This window comes from Thermobia domestica, chromosome 1 (genome assembly GCF_964235325.1).
Source record: "Thermobia domestica chromosome 1, izTheDome1.hap1.1, whole genome shotgun sequence".
In the NCBI taxonomy this organism is placed as follows: domain Eukaryota; kingdom Metazoa; phylum Arthropoda; class Insecta; order Zygentoma; family Lepismatidae; genus Thermobia; species Thermobia domestica.
Genome location: NC_137454.1, coordinates 79,380,462 through 79,397,837, shown reverse-complemented (window position 1 = coordinate 79,397,837; position 17,376 = coordinate 79,380,462). Strand labels below are relative to the sequence as shown.

The 17,376-nt window shown below is 34.8% G+C and overlaps 1 non-coding gene across 1 annotated transcript; it reads right to left on the bottom strand.

The window, feature by feature from the left end:
* Positions 1-2,820: 2,820 nt before the first annotated feature.
* Positions 2,821-2,904, bottom strand: TRNAL-UAA (transfer RNA leucine (anticodon UAA)). Its single transcript has one exon. It is a non-coding gene; the product is annotated as a tRNA-Leu (tRNA).
* Between the last annotated feature and the right edge of the window lie 14,472 nt (positions 2,905-17,376).

Here is a 17,376-nt window from a genome sequence, read left to right as displayed (position 1 = left end):
AGCTATTTGTTTACTTCTTCTTGGCCAACCGCTAAGAACATTTATAAATCTATATGTGGCTTTGTTATACGCAATTAGTACATTCAAATTCACAAACGATGACGAACTGAAGGGTACGAAGGTACAGTTGCAAGTAACAACCGTAGTCATAATAATATAGTTCTACTAAACAACGTTGAAAATAGTGGGTAATTAGGTGGTAAGTAGAAATGACCAAAACTGAACAGTTTACATCGATCATTTCGAAATACAGCTAGAAAATTAAATGTACAAGAAATAACAAAAATCAGTGAAATTTGGAGTTATACTGAGCATAGTTTGAGGGGGAAAGCGAGCATCCCCGGTGGGGATACTTCAGCTGACTTCTTTGGGGGGGAACAAAATGTGATTGAGGGGGAAAATCCCCCTCATCCCCCCCGGTAATTCGCACCCTGGTCTAAACTGTCTATTTCGTCCAGTCTGCCGTCTTAGAAACAATTTCTTCTGAGAACTGAGTTGTCTTTAATATATTTCCCCATGTGTTGATAAATACTTTTAAAGATGCTGTGCACGCATTCAATATTTTTGGGTTTATATTTTTTTCTTTATCTGAGAAAAGTTTCAGTAATTTTCAGGCTAAAATTCCGTAACAACTTAACTGTAGCACAAGAAGTGGCAGTTAAACACATAAAGGTATGTATGTGTACTGTTTAATTGTGATACTGGATTTTGTTTTCTGCCAGATTTTTGGAGAGCCTGCGTGTCTTTCAAGAGATTGTTTTTTTTTTTTTTTTTTTTTTTACCGTTCTGAATTTAGCGTAAACTTTTTTTTTCTAAGTGCTATATTTGTGTTTCTTTTAGGGTAGTGTTTCTGACTCAGGTATGACGCAACAAAGAAAAAAGTATCTCTTTAATGATAAATGGGAGGGTGTGTCGTAATTGGCGCAATATTTAGGACCTGTTAAACACAACAAATCGGAATTCGGAATAAGGGGCGCCAGGGAGCTCTTCTTACATTATCTTTTCACATTCTTTATACATCTGTTGTGGGCAGTGGCATATTTACGTTTTTGTTTCGGGAGGGGCTTTGCTAACTTTCTGGGGGGCTTTGCCTGAAAATGTGAAAATTCTGCAAGATATTTCATATACTTTACTATAGTAATATTTCGTGGGGACTTAAGCCCGGAAGCCCCCCCCATAAATACGCCACTGGTTGTGGGGCTTCATTTGTGTTAACTAAGTATAGAATGAACTGGAAAATTGTAGTAGTAACCGAGAAAAAAAAAACATGTAATTAGTTGACTCTGATCCCATGATTAGGAAACTTGACCTTACATAGAGTCCGAGATTCGTGTCTCGGTTTTTCGTTTACAAAATCTGGCAACCCTATACTAGATACTACTACAGTGGCGTATCCAAGGGGGGCTATAGGGGCTATAGCCCCCCTTGACGCTCCAGTATACACTGGATAAAATGAGCTTCAATCCTTCAATAAAATTAGCTTTACACTGGATAAAACGGCAAAATATGGTTTAGCCCCTCCCTTGATCATATACTGGATCCGCCCCTGTACTATTACACAATATAATCTTCTAGTGTTCTAGTTATATCTTTGTCCATAGGACGCCAACCAACCCTTGAATTCGGGATTCATTCATATTTTCTATATTTGTTTCTTTCTAATATCCCACGTTTAATCTCCGAGGCTAAGGCAGATGATCATAATGAGATGAATGATAATTATGTAGGATATCGAAGATTTAGATTGTTTCCCATTAAGGGGCAAAGGGTCACAGAAAACAAAAATCAGTATTGTGGAGGGGTGATCAAGTTGCATACTTGTGCCCAACCCCTCGTTGCGTCCACTGATTAAAAGAAAACATATTTCAAAACTGTTTCGATCTAAAAGTGCAAAACAAGTTATTCGTAGCACAAAATTCGCTACATTTGCAAGTCGATAAATCATCTAAAAATCGCAAAAAAAAAAAAAAAAAAAGAGTCGCCAATCGAAAACAGTTTTGTCGCCATCTTTTTGAAGTCGAATTCCCTAGATTTAGCGATTTTTCACCCAAATTGGTAACACTGGACCCACGGGCGTATCATGAATTGGAGTGTGGAGCACGTCAGGTTGGACGAACTGTAAAAAAAAAAAGAAAAGAAAGAAAGAAAGAAAAGAAAGAAAGAAAAAGAAAATAATAGAGAGAAAATAAACGTCTAAGACTGTGTGTGATTCTTGAAAGGTTTCACACAAATCACATAAATACGCTGGACAAAATAGTCATTCTCTTACGGCTAGATGTCCTTTTCCTCGTGATCGAAGGAATAAATAGACTTTCTTCAGTTTCTGTTTCAGTAAGAGAGGTTAAGTTCCAACTCCACACCTGACACGTTTTACAGTTATGCTCATTTAATATTTATTCTCTATTTTTAAAAAGGCTATTTCAGTTTTGCTGTTACTGTAACACTGAAAGTATTTGAGATCTGAGACACTGTTCCTTACAAGACTCGAAAAGCTTCTCGTACTTCTTGTCTTGTGGCTTTCGAAATAATACTTAGCTCAGGGGTGGATCCAGCGAGGGGCGATTCTCCCCCCCCCCCCAAGAAGAGGAAACATTTTTATTTTAAATATAAATAAAACCCATCCCCAGCAATATTACAACCCCCCACCAGAAGTCCGTCCTGGATCCGCCCCTGACTTAGATAATAATAAAAATCCTGAGGACAGCACTAGATTAATTTAATTAGTTCAGAAGGGAAGAGCTAAATTGAATTAATACAGAATGATTGTACTTTCAAGAAAAAACGTTTTGTTTTAGCGTCAAGTTTAAAAAAAAATACTTGTGTCAGGTGTGGGGTTCGAACCCACGCTCTCGTATGAGAATCAGAGCTTAAATCTGACGCCTTAGACCGCTCGGCCAACCTGACTTGCTTCAGGAAGTTGTTCATAGTTATCATCACCGTTGGAAGTTGGTGAATCATAACTGCGATGAGTTAATGTCGTTGTTGTTGAATTGCTCACCAGAGGTCTCTCGTGGTGATTACGTAGCCTGCTCGTAAACTGTTGAGTGCCGACAGAAGTAGGATTTACTTGAGCACGATGTTTGTAGATTGAGGGAAATTTTGTAACAAATAGAGAAAAAGGGGGCTTTTGAAAAACAAAATATTTAACTCCAAGGAAACAGTAGAGTTGACTTGAGTATTGAGTTGCAGATGAAAGCTAAGGTCCTTTTTGTTTAACTTTTTTTTCCCCTTCTATTGAAAAGAATTCATAATCCTCAATTCCCTTCAAGCATCTTTTTATTAGATTTTGGTAATCCCTCCTTTCCTCCATTTTCCTGTCTCTGTTCTTTTATCATTACTCTGAAGCAACAACGTCATTTCAGATTTTGCTTTAGGATTGGGGGATGGGGGTGGATCTGTACCGACATAAAGAGTTTCACATTTTTTAATAGTAAATTAGTATACAATTGAATAAAATACATTTCTCAGAAAAAGAATGGCATTCTTTACCCACCTCAAATGACGTCCCTGCTCTTTTGAAGAACTGAAAGCGGGAACAGACTGCGTCGCACACTACTTATAAAACCACATCGTTCATGCTTTTGTGATTGTCGCGTTCCAAGTTGTGAGTGGTGACTTTCTCCCTTCCCCTCCCAATGATGGACAACATCGTGTGTGTGAGCTTTCTCGCGGTACTTTCTCTTCCTCCCACATTCTCATTCCACCAAATCTTCCATCATCATTCATTTGTCTTAATCATCCGTCTCCCTTAACCTAAAAGGGCATAATTGTAGCACGGTTAAATTGAAAGATTTCTTTTCGTTTCATCCCCCCCCCCCAAGTACTTGGGTTGAATGCACCTATCTACAAAAAAAAAAAAAAAAAAAAAAAAGAGAGAGAGAGAAATAAAGAAAAAGAGAGAGAGAAAATCAGACGGACTTGTTTATGACAAGTTCAAGAGAACTTTGCACTGTGAATCGCCTATAATTAAAGTTAGTTCCGGTTCCAATGAAAACTTACGGACATCCCTACTAGTTGTACAGTGCCATAGTAATACTATAGTATACGTAATACAGTGAATCGCGGTGCATTATTATTATTATTATTTGTAGTAGTAAAAATGAAATGAAATCTTAAATGTTACGTCCCACGATTATGTCGTATTAGGCTAAAGGAGACGGTGATGAGAAATGAAATGGAGGAATGAATAAAGTGGGAGGAAACGGGAGAACCCCGAGAAAATCCACGATCACGGTGTTTGTCCACCACAAAGTTCACACAGCGCGAGCTGAGATTGAACCAGGGACCCCAAGCACCGGAAGTTATTATTAGTAGTAGTGGTAATAGTAATAGTAGTAGTAGTAGTAGTAGATATAGTGTGTATTTTTCTCCACTCATCTGGGCAGACGTAGTAATATATATGCTGTCCGAGTACATTACTTTCTCTATTTCTTTCGTTACAAAGAGGTTTGTAGGAAGTTCCTTAGAAGTCTTATGTCTAATATAGGGTGACCAACCGTCCCGTAAAAACGGGATTGTCCCGTTTTTTCACTACCATTCCCGGTGTCCCGAAAAATTTTCCCGGGACGCCAGGATGTCCCGTATTTACGTACATTGGGTACAAAAAAACTTCCCAATCTAAAATTTTCTAATTTATATTATTATTTCCTAAGCTATGTGATTATATTGGAATATGTCCAGAGCCGTAGCTAGAGATTTCGGCGCCCGGGGCGAAGTAGAATTCGGCGCCCCTTACACTCACCTTACCAATAATTATGATATATATCTATATCTATATCTATATCTATATCTATCTATCTATATCTATCTATCTATCTATCTATCTATCTATCTATCTATCTATCTATCTATCTATCTATCTATATATATATATATATATATATATATATATATATATATATATATATATATATATATATATATCAGAAAAGCAGTTTTTGTTGTTATGGTACACTGAATTTTTATTAATCTTCTTGGAAGACCATTGCAGGAACCAAAAACGATCATTATGTATCCTTTTTCAAGAAGAGTCTTATTTTGGACTTTTTGTTAAACTTGACAAAACTATCTTTGGTTGTATACAGATTCACTAGGAGAACAGTTATGAAGAGTTACTACTATTTACAACGTTTCATACTATCGATAAGAAATGAAATTTTAATACATTAAAAACTATGTGCTTTTAAATTGTTCGAAATGGGTGACAGTATTAATTTCCAGTAATAAATGTAAAATTTTAAATTTTATTCTCTATGTGACCACATCAATAGCATTTTAATTTCGATCTTTTTACGGTAAGAAATATTTTGTAAAATGTAATGGAAATTCAGAAGGAGCCTTCTTTGTGAATTTCTAAGTATTGATCGATGGTGGTGAACAATATGTTCAATTTTTGTACTTAAAATCCAAAATATACTTTGGCTACTACATATGTCTGAAATTATAGTAATTACTTAATTTCTTAATGAATGAAAGCTCCGAATTTAAGATACTTATTATTAATTAACATATTAAAATACACTAACACGTACATATATAAAGAGTGTGTGTACTTATGTTTTGTATGTACGTAGATAGATAAAAACATCACACAACTAGACACGTATGCACAAAATAATATGCTGGCGATACAAAAAGTTGATGAAAAAATGACCCTAATAAATTCCTCCAAATTGGAAGCATTTGATATGTCAACGAAATATAAAAATAAATCATTGGTAGTGATAAGTGTCGGCAAAAGTCGAACTTCGTTGGGCTAAGTTCTGATCCCTTAAGCCCCTATTCTATTGAAGTTCGAAAATGTTATTGTTCCCCTCGTTTACCTTTTTTTTTTTTTAATATTCCCGCGCAAACAGCAGTTTGAATGTGTCTCTTCACTCTTCTCACTTTCATATCTTCATTCTCACCGTCGCACAGTGGGACCAAACTAGGCAATTCTTAGCAAAAACTCGAAGAATGAAGTAAAAGATTGACTCGATATAATTTGTTGTAATAAAACCTTAATAGTGTACACATAAGATAGTGTGCAGGAAAAGAAGTGATAGCAGTTTACAATGAACTCATGGGACGTGTAAAGTCGAAGAGGCTCTGCTTAGTGACAGAAAATAGGAAATTGATTTTGAATGCGACTATTCCTCCATTACGTGTAGATATTCAGTGGCTGGTAAACATGATGACACAACCGACATGTATGTATCGTTTTATATCATATATTTAGAATGTTGATGTGGCGCGTAGTCAATAATCATATTTGGAATGATGCTAATATCATTATCATATTTCTATGATAATCCCCTACTTAATATCATATTTGGAAAATGCTGTGGTACTGAAAGCATATAAACTATGGTCAAACGATAGAATGGCATTTTAGTAGAAAATATGGCATAATATGTCTGTGAGTTTTTAATATGCCCGTAGCGAAAACATTGTTTTTACTGTATGCAAAGAGTAAACCTGCACGTATTTGCACTTTTTGGAAAAATAGCGCATGAAAATGTTTGAGCAAAACCGCCTTCTGGATGCAATGCTGCTTTTGAATTGATTTGGGATGAATGTGAGAATAAGTGTTAGGTTATTAGTCGTGTGTTCCACATGTACGCAGTGACAAGGTTGAATATAGGTCGATTCTGGTAATTTTGCCCCCAGGCCTCGTTGGGGCTTCGTCCCCAGGACCCATCTTGATTCCAACATCTAGTCATATTTCTCTGGCATTCATCAACAGAACTAAACTCTAGTCAAACATATTTGATTAATGGTGGCGACATTTTGAAACGCCAATGTTTGCTAAACAATCTATGGACCATAAGGTAGAACCATATTGAAAATGGTGTTGATCAATTCAGTATTTTTATTTTTTATTTTATTTATTTATTTATTTTACTTTATTTTATTTTTTTATTTTCTGTGACGCGTGCACAGAAGTGTTCCAATCAAGCCCTGAAATGAGCTCACGTAATGCACGATGCAATACATATATGAAACAACCTGAACAGGTCACTGATGTTTGTAAATCATATATTTAATATATCTGATAATATATTCATATCGAGAACTTGTAATGAGATAATTTTTATGCATTGAAGCGTCCTTGCATCCTCATTGTCATAGCGAATCCTCCACAACTTTGAAATAATTTTGAGGAGCAAGAACGTTTCTTCAATTTTATTACTCTTCAGTTGTAAAATGAATAAGTACACTTTTTCCTTTCATGCGTAAGAATGTAAGCCAATCATAAATTGGCAAGTCAAAGCATATTGCCCATGCGTTTCTTTATGCCAATCATATAATCTGTTATATAATTTAGGCGCGAATATAAGGAATATTTCCTTTTATGATGTAAAACTCTATGTTTTTGATTAAATAATGTCAAAATAATATTACTGTAGCATCTGCACACACTGAACTAATTGGTTTTCTTTCAGTGTTCTGCTTCATATTGCGAATTCTTATTTTTGTCAAGAATTCAGTGCTTTGGCCCCACTGTGTTTCGTGATTAATCGGATTGGGTAGAAAAACGTTTCGAACTGAGCAACCTCATCACTGTCAAAACACCGAACACGACTTTGTTCGTTTCGGATTTTGCAAATGCTCCTTCGTACACTATAAGTCATTTCTCGGCGCCTTGTATACCACATGTCATTAAGAAATCATCTATAATAACTCTTTAAGTAATAAGTAAAAACTTGTTGTGACTTATTCAAACTCTTGGATTGCGAGCAAAGCGAGCAAGAAAATTTTTAAGAAATCTACGTATTTCAGTGATAACCGACAGCAATACCGACCAATAGGGCACTAATACTTTCTGGGGGCGACTCATCTTTAATCATGTCCAACACCACTTTTTCTTTCTCCTTGTTCGTTCGGCGCCCCCTTGCTATCAGCCGTAGCTAAGGGGGGGGGGCAACGGGGCCCCCCTTAGCTACGGCTCTGAATATGTCTAATTACTGAGCAACGTCATTACGACGTTTGCGATATTTGGATGTGGTGGCTGCACTGTTTTCCCTCCTAGGCCTCCCCACTCCGCAGACGACAGTGCAAGGGGCTGAAAGTCTTATGAAGAACAAATGTAACCTGTTTTTACTCTGTTTCGGGTGGTGGAAGATTGAGGCGCTGTCATCAGTATAGTACACTGTTTCCGTGATTTGATTAAGATATAACGTACTTTCATTTACGAAAGGGGAACAAAAGTATAAAACTATGAAACTGAAAGTAAAAAGAAAACTAATTGTAAGTGAAATAATGTTTACAAGTAAGAAAAAGAAAATAAAGGGTGTTGGAATCAGATGCTGAGAGTAGTTTGTTTAAATTCCGCCGGTGACACATTTTGTTGATTGACAGATATTGATAAATGTTTTATATATTTTTAGTAATGTTTTCAAAATTTCATTTTTTGTTAGTTGCTGATAGTTACTTGTTATTTAATTAATTCCACAACCTTTTCAATAGGTTTTAAAACGAAGAAGTGTAAAATTGTCCCTTTTTTGATGAGAGATACAGAGAGAGAGATAGAGAATGGAGGGGCAAAAATGTATATTTAGGGGAGTAACCTATCCAAAAGTAAAAAGTTGTCCCGTTTTTTCTAGTTGACGATTTGGTCACCCTAGTCTAATATTACTTCCTTTTATATTTTCTTAAATTTTTTTTTTTCAATTCCAATTTGTTTGAAGTGCCTTTTTCAGCATCGTATGGACTTCTGTTGGTATTATTTTCATATTCTTGATCTTTATTGTTCTTTTATAATTTGAACTAATTGTTTTGTACTTTTCTATTCTTTCTTTATGTGCTTTCTGCAAGTTCGTTGTATTTCGTAATGTGATGTCTACTAGTGTCGTTAAAATTCGAATAATTCCTTGTTTGAATATGATGTCTGAAAAAAAATCGTCGTTCGAACAATTTATCGCATAACCAATAATTATTCGAACAATTTATCGGATAACGAATAAGTTCAACAATTCATCCAAAACTAATAATTAATCAATAAATAATCGGATAACGAATAATTATTCGAACAATTCATCGGATAACGAATAATTATTCGAACAATTAATCACATATCGAAAAATTTTTCGAACAATTAATCGAATAACTAATAATTATTCGAACAGTTTATTGGATATCGAATAATTATCCGAATAATCATCACATAACGAATTATTATTCGAACAATTCATCGAATAACTAATAATTATTCGAACAGTTTATCGGATATCGAATAATTATCTGATCAATTCATCACATAATGAATAATTATTCGAACAATTCATCGGATAACTAATAATTATTCGAACAATTCATCAGATAACTAATTATTTGAACAATTCATTCATAACATAATTATTCGATCAAGTAATATTGTAGAAATATAATACTCGAACAATTAATGAGATATAATTATTCGAACAATTAGTTGGATAACTAATAATTATCCGAACATTTCATCACATAACGAATGATCATTCGAACAATTCACTGGATAACAAATAATTATTCGAATAACGAATAATTATTCGAACAAGTAATCTGATAAGGAATAAAAATTTCAACTAGTAATCGGATAACAAATATGTAATCGATCAATTATTCAGATAACGAATCATTTTTCGACTATTGAAAACAAATATTCGGATAATAGAAAAATTACTCGAATAACTAATATTCGAATAATTTCAAGGACACTAGTCTACTGTCTACTTGATGTTCCTATTCTTTTTCGTTGCTTATTACTGTGATGTTCGATGAAATCGTCCGGAAAGTAACTTTAACCGTTGTAGATAGTTTCAGGACAACTTTACCTGCCATATCGTGAGATTGTTAATGAAACATTTATTTATATAATACGACCAAAATTGCTTGAGCCGTTTTTGAGAAAATCGCCCGAAAAATACTCACCCCTAACAGTAAACTATCCCTTGTGGATTCTTTCAGGACAAATGATTTCTTCCATATTGTCAGATTGTTTGTGAAACATATATTTATCAAATATGAACAAAATCAACTTAGCCGTTTTAGAAATATCACCTGAAAAAAAGTTAAAAACTGGCCCTAAAATTAAATTATTCTTTGTGTATTTTTGCAGGACAAATGGGTTACGCTACATTATCAGATTATTAATAAAATATTTATTTATTTATGAAATATGAACAAAATCGCTTCAGTCTTTTCTGAGAAAATCGCCTGAGAGTAACTCATCCCAAAGAGTACCATATCCTTTTTGGATTTTTTTCAAGCGCAAATCAGTTATGCCATATTATTAGGTTATTAGTGGAATGTTTATTTATGAAATATAAACAAAATCGCCTGTCATTTCTGAGAAAATTGCCCCAAAATACTCACTCCAAAAGTAAACTACTACTTGTGTATTATTATTTTTTCAGGATAAATGAGTTACGGCATGTTGTGAGGTTAATAATGGAATATGTATTTATGAAGTATAAACCAAATCGCCTGAATTATTATTGAGAAAATAATCTGAGAAAGTTTACCTGAAGATTAAACTGTTACTTGTGTATTTTCTTAGGACCAATAAGTTATGCAAAATTGTCAGATTATTAATTAAATATTTATTTATGACAAAATCGCCCGAAAAAATCTCAACCCAAGAATAAACTACCCTACCTGGATTTTTTTTTCTAGAAAAATGATTATACCACTTTATAATGTTGCTAATTCATTTATGAAATATGAACAGAATCGTTAGAGCCATTTTCGAGAAAATCGCAAATTTTGATTCTCATCGTTATTTTTGAGGGTAGAAAGAAAATTCGAGAAACAACTTTGGAGGAATCTTATAAAAACTTTAAAATTTTGTCTCGATACATTAAACGCTATGGCATCCAGGCGAGTGAACACATTTACATCGGGACAGATAGTTTTAAAAAAAACAAACAAACAAACAAAAAAAAACAGTGCTCTACCATGGAAAATCAGCGCCCTGGGCGAGAGTATACGACGGCACCCCCGTACATATGAGTGAGGTCGACAGACTGGCCGCGAAGCGCCACCATGGTTGGCGCGAAGCGTAAGAAAATTTTCGAAAATTTTCCTTGATTTTGCTTCCATTTTTTTGATTTTTTCCTTCCATTTTATTACTTTTCCTCCCGAATTTTACGGCCCTCACTTCGGCGCCTGAGGCCGTTACCCCGCCCCTCCCCTACGGCATGGCACTGACCAAAAATAAATTTTTTGGTACATAGGGGTCATGAAACGTGTAAATCTGTTAAAATCTCGAATTTGATTCTTTCACAATTGTCGTACTTTCTTCTCTTCTATCGTCGTTCGAAAGTTAAAAGTAGCGTTGAGCTTATCGGATTTCTCTTGTTTATGAAGCAGCAACAATGGTATTGTTTAAAAGATCTCAGTTTATTCTCCATCGGATGATTTACAAATGACCATCCACCGTGTAGGAGGGAAAATAGGAGCCGTTGCCTTTTGATATTTTTGGTGTTCTTAGCTTTTTAATTATAAAACGATTAGCTCTAACAACAATAACTGGCGTTTCCCAGTTAAAATCTACTTTGAATTTCATATCAAATGTATTTTACAATCTTCCTTTTCTTAATAATAAATCCAAACAATGTAATCTTAAAGTGGAGTGTAATGCACAATCAAAATTTATTTTGTTTCAGTTAGAATTTCAGATTTGATGTTTATACAGTGTCGGATCTAGAAGGTAAAAACTGGGGTGAGGGCAATCAGAACCCAGACTATGGTAGGTATATCATGAGTTTTCTATAAACTGCTAAAATATATAAATAATAGCTTGAATTTTTTGTCACTTAAAAAACTGGGGGAACCTAGATCCCCAGCCCCGGGCTAGATCCGTCACTGTGGTATATATGAGAACAGTGTAGAATTCAAGTTTTTATTTCTTTCTCCAAGGATTAAAAAGTAAAATAAAGATGCTACAGTTCTGCTACAAAGGCCTAGTGACGACTCTCGGGTCTGGGGAGTCACTACCCCCCGAAATAAATCCTAAAATTACGTTTTCAGTCCCCACATTACCAAATGTTACCAAACATTGAGGGGCCCCCGGAACTTCCGACAATTTTAAAGTTGTTAAAAGAAACCCTAAAATTGCGTTTTAATTTCCCCATTTCCGAAACTTTTCCGGCAAGGACCCCGGACCCACCCCGAAATAAAATCCTGGCTACGCCACTGGCTGGATTGGTTCCTATATATATTGGGTTCGCCGAATTTCATGTTTGCGGGGTACGTAGGGTGGCACAAACCCTAGTTGTGGGCCTGGGGCCCCTTAAACATGTTACGTTATGATAAAAATCAAGTAATACAAGAATATCCTTTATAGTATACAAAAAAAAATGTTATTCCCCAAATATTTATCTGCTCCTCCGTTTGCCTTTTCCCCAAGAAATTAAAGTTGATGTCACAGCATGGGCCCTTGTGCAAAAATTTATTATACAAATTATTTAGTTTCTCAGGGAAACAGATACTGATTATGTTGTAGCACACTTCAACTACGTACTATCTATCAAAGCAGTATTCACCATCATCGCAGGTATTATTCACTGACTCCCTTTATTAAATGAACTACTAGCCCTTTGGAATTCTAGTATCTATTTTTAGGTACTAAAGTAGTGTCTTCATTATTCGATTAAAAAAGCACCAATAAAGCTTTTTACTTCGTTTTTTATTTATTTATTTATTCTTCAAATCTAGAGACATTGTAGAACACGTTACGTAGGGAGTAACAGGATTGCGCACACTATAGATCCCGAATTACGCACAAATCTCTATTGGTCTTTCTGAACACAGATTTTTGCCCAACGTTGCCACAATGGTAGATTTAAAATCTGTGCGCAAAGAAGGTTTTCCTTCAGACTGGGATAGAAACAGAAATTAGAAATAAACTTCATATTATACTGAGGATTAACTAAATATAATTTGGTCAGTACACTGAGAAAAAAAAATGTAGGTGGCATACTTAAAAAGATAGGTTACATGCGTAATTCCTGTAGTTTTTGGACTTAACGTACACTAGACGTATAACTGAAAACGCATGTTTTATAATACTTTCTGTATAAGTGTTCCATCTATACGTACTTTCCGTATGAAACAATATAGGCGGTCAGGATCTCACATACAAGTGGACGTATATAACATATAGCTGACGAAGGAAACATAAGTATATGCATGTGATATACGGAAAACTGTTAGATGTCAGACATCCTGCAATGGCATGATGTAACATCTAAGGGCAGTGCCTATGTAGCATACGGATAACTTATGCTCCGTACTTATTTCTATAGTGAGCAAGAGGATACCGTATATTTGTACAATATACCGCTGTCCGGAGAACGGATTTTTCTCTGTGTAGATACAAGAAGTCATGATACCTTCAAATTTACAATCTAAATGTTAAAATTTTCTTGTCTCATAATCTGAATCCCTTTGGAGTTCTAGTACCTATTTTTAGCTACTAAAGTAGCGTCTTCATTATCCGATTAAAAAAGAACCAATAAAGCTTTTTACTTTTTTTCAAGTCTAGAGGCACTGTAGAACACGTTACGTATGGTTTCACGCCTTCCTGCGTCGAGACAAAGGAGGTGATGACATCATAACTTTAAAAAAATACTTTTTTAGGCCTATTTTCATTATTTTTTGGCGGGCTTACTTTCGCACCTAGAAGATTGAAATTTTGTACAAACATTCAGTCCACCGAGTACTATTTATTAGATTTTTTCGGATCTCTGCGTTAGCACAAGGTGGATCAAAAAGGTAAATAAAAGGGATTTTGTGATTTAAAAAATCCCTTTTTTTTCGTGATTTTCCCGCCTGAGATATATGATGGAGACATGTGAAGGGGCCGTTTGAAAGGAAGTTTTATTCTGAAGATAACAAAGGGCGTACTATGATTCTAGGATAAATAGGGATGTCTCAGGAAATGTTCTGCCTGAGATCAGGGTATTTTACAGTAATCTGGGGCATTGTGGGGATTATTGATATTTTTCCCGCTCTGGCTGTTCAAGATAAAAGCTTGAAATTTTGTACAGGCATTTAGCATACCCCTTAGTGTTTTCCAGTTGAGTTTTAGGTCTCTGCATTAACACAGTGGGGTCCAGAGGGACTCAATTAAAAATATATATATATATTTTCAAAGAAAAATCCCGATTTCTCTCAAAATTTCCCGCCTCAGGGACCTGATAAGGAGATGTGAATGGTACCATTTGAAAGGTTGCTCTATTGTAAAAAGAAAACGAGGTATGAACCATGATCCTATGATAAATAGGGATGATGCTGTAGCCGCTTGACTGAAAGTCTGTAATTTACCTTAAAAAGCCGGAATCTATAAGGGTTAAGCTTTTCATACTGCTTCAATATAATGTTATGTTTCTTTAAATCTTCCTTTTTTGTGTGTATTGGTATATCCTTTCGCAATTGATCTTAATTTCAATTTTGTTTCTGATTGTATCTTCAACAAAGGAGAGATCACCTGATAAATATCTGGACCAAGTGAGTAGAATTATTAATTGTAATGTTTGTGAAATGTTTCCGCCCTAGTTTCGTTCGAGGAGCTACTGAGGGTTCTGAAGCCCATATTCCAGGTGGAAACCTAAATAAAACAAAGCAAACATTTATGATGACATTCTTAATGTTAATAATAATAATAATAATAATAATAATAATAATAATAATAATAATAATAATAATAATAATAATATAGTATACATACTTCCCACTACTAGCAAAGTTTTATGGAAAAATTGAAAATTGAAAAAGTGAATAATTTTCTCCCTTGTCGTAAAATTTTGCTTTGGTAAATTTATTGTCTGTCGTTAACGTCTGGTCATATAATAGGATACTTGTTACAATAATATGTGCGATACAATAAACTTAAAGTACAATATTATTAGTATAATATAACGATGTAAGTAAACTACTTCCTCATACTAATTACACTGCATTCCAATATAATCCTTGCAAAATTACACGATTTACTTATTAATAATATAGAATCTGTCAATATATATCTTAAATAACCTTCCTAAATCTAGTTAGAATATATAATTAGAAACAGTATGATGTAGCTACCTGCTAGTTTTATTACATACACTACGACTATGCACAGTAAATGCTATCATTGTTCGTACCTAATGTTACTCGCACAAGTTAGAACGATAATCTTAGCTTCTTCATTTATAAATAGTAACTTTTCTCCGTCATAATTGAACTCAACTTCTCTTTCAATCACTTACTGAAGCAGCCTCTGTAATGTTTCTCGGAAGAACTGGTGTGAGATTTTTTTTTTTTTTTTTTTTTTTTGAATGGAGTATATAGCTTCTCTATCCTTATGTGTTAATTCCTCTATATTTTCTAAATTAGCTCAATCCTAGTAATTTTATTCGGCCCTTGGTTCGGGTATTCCGCTGCTCTTTCGATTTACATAACAGAAGAGCAAATATTTTCCATCTGACAACATTGCTTAATTTTTCTGTGCGCAATCCTGTACATAATGACAGCTTGTCAATGACTTATCAGATAAAACTGATAAAACTGGAAAAGTGTGCGCAATCTCATTGCAGCCCGTTACATATGGTTTCACGCCTTCCTGTGTCGCGATATAGGAGGTGATGACGTCATAACTTTAAAAAATATCTTTTTGTTAGGCGTATTTTCATTATTTTTTGGTGGACTTAATTTTGCACCTAGAAGATTGAAATTTTGCACAAACATTCACTCCATCGAGTAGTATTTATAAGGTTTTTTACGATCTCTGCGTTAACACAGGGGGTCCAGAGGGGCAAAAAGGTAAAAAAGGATTTTTGTTTTACCAAAAAGTGAATTTTTTTGCGATTTTCTCGTCTCAGATACATGATGGAGATATGTGAATGGTACCGCTTGAAAGACAGTTCTATTTTGAAGAGAATGATGGGCGAACCATATCCCTAGGGTAATTAGGGGTGTCTCAGGAAATTTTTATCCAAGATCCTATTTTATACGGTAATCTGTAGTATTGTGGGTATATTTTTTTGGTGGGGGGGCTTACTTTTGCACCTAGAGGATTGAAATTTTGCAAAAACATTCACTCCACCGAATAGTATTTATCGGATTTTTCAGGTCTCTGCGGTAATACAGGGGGGTCCAGAGGGGCAAAAATTTTAAAAAGTAATATTTTAACAAAAATCCCTTTCTTCGAGATTTTCCCGCCTCAAATACATGATGGAGACATGTGAATTATACCGTTTCAAAGGCAGTTCTATTCTGAAAAGAATGACGGGCGAACCATGATTCTACTGTAAATAGGGATGTCTCAGAAAATTTTTATCTGAGATACTGAAAAAAAATGTGTTAGGCCTATTTTTATTATTTCATGGCAGGTTTACTTTTACACCTAGAAGATTGAAAGCTTGCACAAACATTCACTCCACCGAACAGTATTTATCAGATTTTTTCAGATCCCTGCGTTAACACAGGGGAATCCAGAGGGGCAAAAAGTTTTAAAAAGGGATATTTAACCAAAAAATCTCTTTCTTCGGGATTTTCCCGCCTCAAATACATGATAGAGACATGTGAATTGTACCGTTTGAAAGACAGTTCTATTCTAAAGAGAATGATGGGCGAACTCTGATCCTAGGATAAATAGGAATGTCTCAGGATTTTTTTTTACCTGAGATCAAGGTCTTTTACGGTAATCTGGTGCATTATGGGGATTACTGATAAATATTTTTCCCGCCCTTACTATTCAAGATAGAAGCTTGAAATTTTGTACACACAGTATACCCCTTAGTATTTTTCAATTGATTTTTATTTCTCTGCATTAACACAGGGGGGTCCAGAGAGGCTCAAAATTATATATATATATATATATATATATATATATATATATATATATATATATATATATATATATATATATATATATATATTTTTCAGACAAAAATCCCGATTTCTCTCAAGATTTCCCGCCTTACGGGCAGGATAGAGAAATGTGAATGGTACCATTTGAAAGGTTGCTCTATTGTGAAGAAAAAAACGAGGTATGAACCATGATCCTATGATATAGGGATGATGCTGTAGCCGCTTGACTGAAAGTCTATAATTTATCTTAAAAAAACAGAATTTAAAGGGAAGAGCAAGGATAAAGATGAGTTCAACCTAGCGATGATTTCTGTAACTTTGGGTGAAAGTCCGATCAGTTGTGTATTTCGTTATCATATATCCAAGGAAAGATCAAAGCGAATATTTTATTTGCACATCCTGAGGGAGGGGGAGTAAAGTTTGGGATGTCTCTCGACCCCTAGATCGGCACCAATAAATTCAAAACTACGAGACGTAATTAACTATAAATGTAGATACTATTTCTGTTGGCGGAGATATGGACTCGTAGATTCCGCAATTACGGACAGGGGAGGGCCG